The sequence below is a fragment of the Poecilia formosa genome, unplaced genomic scaffold (genome assembly GCF_000485575.1).
Source record: "Poecilia formosa unplaced genomic scaffold, Poecilia_formosa-5.1.2 Scaffold211, whole genome shotgun sequence".
NCBI classification, from domain to species: Eukaryota; Metazoa; Chordata; class Actinopteri; order Cyprinodontiformes; family Poeciliidae; genus Poecilia; species Poecilia formosa.
This window is the reverse complement of record NW_006800150.1, coordinates 582,757-586,281: the sequence shown is the minus strand read 5'-3', so window position 1 is coordinate 586,281 and position 3,525 is coordinate 582,757. Positions and strand designations below refer to the sequence as shown.

The following is a 3,525-nucleotide window of genomic DNA, read 5'->3' as shown; positions in this document are numbered from 1 at the left end:
TTCATCCGCTAAGCGTTGAAAACCGCTTCAACGCTTATCTGCTTAGATGTGTTGGTCTCTCCCTGAACTGCAGTGAAAACATACAGCCAGAGCTAAATCCATGCAACTATATGTGCTCATAGGGCCGAGCCAAAGTACAAACCTAAATCCAATTGAGATTTTAAGAAATGTGGGTTACTAAGTTTCTCCATGCAGTCTCACTAAGCTTGAGCCATTTTTCAAAGAAAAATGAGCAAAATCAATTTTTTATGTGCAATACATGGCCTGAAAGACACGCAACTGGATTTTCTTTGACAGTTGGTGCTACAAAGGGGCTGAACACAGAAGCACTCCTCAAATTCCAGGGATTATTTTATATATATAACAAAAGTTGAACATCAAGTATCATTTTCCTTCACCACTATGTTCTACTTTACACTATGGGGGTTGTGATGAAACATAATGGTAAAAGGTCCTAGCGGCACAAATTCTCATGCAAACAAGACACTGTTCTCCCATCAGTCTTCAGTCTTCTTCTTGCTATACTCTATTCCAGAACAGAGTATAGCAAAACTAAAATGTGCTGAAGTTCATGTTTCTATACGATAGATCTTGAAACCTTATTGTCACTGCACAATTAGCAAGCCTTGTATTAGATTTTGTCCCCTCTCACCCCCCGGCGCGTTCATAAAAACAACATCCTAAAGTCTCCCTGCAAAATTCCCACATCCATCAAACCGACCTTTCACTATGAGCACGACTGCAAACGTGTCCGCGCAGAGGGAGCTCAGCCCCTCTGTTTACATGTGCAGTGAGTACTCTTGCACGTTCTCACACACCAACCCTCACACACACCCCCGCCCTGTGCTTTCTCATTACACAAACGTGCAGGGAAACACTGAGTGCGTTTCAATTTCAGTGTGCATCGGGTTCGTCAGAACGAGGCGCCGGTAATCTCTCAGTGGGACCGTCTAGTTTCGTGAGGTTTTCTCGCTCGACCGTCGAAAAGGACTCCATTTGCATATGACTCCTCTGCAGGGGAGATGCAATGTCTGTTCTTTGAATTAAATAAATAGTGAGTGGTTGTTGGACTTTTTGACAGAAGAAGGGGCTGGAGATCACCCAGTTGAGCAGGTTTGCGTTTGACTGGGTCATGATGAAGAACACAAAGTGGCAAATGAACCGCAACTTCTTTGAGTTGCACCACTAAACTCCTTAAAATGCCATCTCTCTAACTATAAAAGAATTTTTTAAAAAGTTGTGTATTTCTGAGAAGTCTGAGATAAGAGACCTTCATCTAGTCATAAACAGGATTAATCCGGAAAGCATAGCAACATTTGCACACGTTCTTTTAAGACTCATTAAGTGCCGATCGCCTTCTTAGACTATCAAAAAGGTCAGATTAAACAGACCGGCAAGTCTGCAGTTCTCCTTTTGAACAGCAGCTCCCTGCAGGACAGTGAAGAATACATCAGGGTTTATCAGCTCCTACCAGGAGTGTGGCAGAAAAACGCAGCTCAAGTCAGCATTAAAGAATAAATTAATAAAATAAGGGGTATATCTCTAAACCTATTGTGTTTCCAGTGTTTACATGCACCGACCCTAAGATTTATTTAAATGTATTCTTCCAAAAATAATGCCAGGAAACCCTTTTTTTTTAGCCAAAATGGAAAGAATTAATTAAAACAGCTTTGTTTTGTGCGTGATGCCTTGTTCCAGATCACAGTCTGTACATTTTCAGCAGGGTAGACGTCTGGGCTGGTGCAGAAACCAGATGTTAGTCTGGTTTTTGCATTCCAATATCAGTTTTAATTTGTGTTTAGGATCGCTTTGTTGTTGGAAAACCCATTATTGTCCAAGTTTCATCCATGTAGCTGTTGATTTGAGGTCTAGTTGAAGAAAGGCATAATTTTATTTTTTTACTACCAAAACCTCTGCCAGTGTTACAGCCCCACAGCATGATCCTTCCACCACCATGTTTGGCAGCAGGTGCAGTCCCTGCTGAACTTTTATTGTTGCTAGATAATGAACATAAAACTTTCCTCAAAACTGTATTTGAGGGGACAAATAGACCCCCCATCCAATTGATATAAAGATTGCTCAAAAGCAAGAAACACACACCAGGATGTGTTCTGGCGTTGTCTGCCTCAGCATTTCATCCTCATTTTAGTAGAATTGATAGAGTTCATGTAAACTGGTTGGGTTTCTGAAACAAACCCATTTTCTAAAGAACAGTCCATGCATTTTCACCTGGGTTATGGTTGGGGCATTTTCAGAAACTGTATGTTAGTTTCGCTGATGGATTGTTTTATATTTAGATGAGCCAAAGGTTGATATAGTTGACTTTGACAACATGAAGTATGTTCGGACCAAAGTGAGGGCTCCAGGCCTAGCAACACTGCGCCAACTGCTAAGCACGGTGGTGGCTGCATCAGTGGCATAAGGAATAATGAGGACCGGCTTCAAGTTTTCTGAATTGTAACTTAGGCATAGTTGCATTATCCAACAAAACACTGAGCCCACGTTCACATCATATCCTGTTCTACAATAGATATGACTAAAATGCGGCTTCTGGAAATTACCACAACCTCTTTGCTTGTAGACTAAGTTTAAAAACAAGGGAGGAAACTGACCAGTTTAAATGAGCTCTAACATTTCTGTCTAAAGAGGCAGTGAGATAAATGCCGCCAGAATCCCGTCAGAAGAAACATAAGGCTGGTGAATGAGAAACAATTAATCAAACATCAATGGTGTAGACAAAACCTAGAACCTTGTGCAAAACCTTGTGCAGTCAGCTGAAATCACTGCAGTTTTTTGTTGTATAATCAGTCTAAGCTGGGGAAAAAAATCTGTTGAAATAAATCATTGAAAGCTCAAAATAATATGAAATTTATTCTAAGTGTATGTAACCCTTGTTGTTTGCAAACAACAAGGGTTGTTTCATAAACCAAATTCTAGCTTTTCATTTTCTGTGCTCTGTCCTTTTTCTCCTTCCCCATAATCTCCAGAGTTTTTTTTCAATTGTTTGAACGTACGCTGACAAGATCCAAAATGATACGAAATCATCACTCCAATCTTTCCACTAGGTTTTTTTTTTTAAACCATCTCTGACAAAATGGGCTTTATTTATTCTTTAGAAGCTGCACTTTAGCACAAGTTCACCAGCATCATTTTTGTTGCAATCAATATCACCATATCATACAAAATAGTACAATACTGTTTCCATGAAAACAAATATAGACAAATACTCAGACAAATCATTTAGTTATGACATACAAATCCAACACATATCAATAACTTCACTATGTTTGCCTCTTTTAAAAAAAAAAGTAGATACAATAAAAATATGATCTTACTGTGGTTTTCTCTGTGATCTCCATCGTCGTGTTAAAGCTGTGACAGGTGGATGCATTCAAAGGGAAGGAAGAGTCTGCAGATAAACACCTTCCTGAGCGATCACAAATTGCAGGTTCATGCACAATGGGCATACTGTTTTACAATGGATGCACAATATATATATATATATGCTAATATATATATATATAT

The 3,525-nt window shown here is 39.3% G+C and overlaps 1 protein-coding gene and 1 long non-coding RNA gene across 2 annotated transcripts in view; one reads left to right on the top strand and one right to left on the bottom strand.

The window, feature by feature from the left end:
• The first annotated feature begins 2,959 nt into the window (after positions 1-2,959).
• LOC107838093 (uncharacterized) overlaps positions 2,960-3,525 on the top strand; it is a 10,748-nt gene continuing 10,182 nt past the window's right edge. The window contains exon 1 of the long non-coding RNA XR_001664158.1: positions 2,960-3,308. This is a non-coding gene — a long non-coding RNA (uncharacterized LOC107838093). The remainder of the gene's footprint in view (positions 3,309-3,525) is intronic.
• The window catches only part of adra2a (adrenoceptor alpha 2A), a 2,388-nt gene continuing 2,089 nt past the window's right edge, over positions 3,227-3,525 (bottom strand). The window contains exon 3 of the mRNA XM_007567633.2: positions 3,227-3,519. The gene's annotated coding sequence lies outside the window, so the exon portion shown is untranslated. The remainder of the gene's footprint in view (positions 3,520-3,525) is intronic.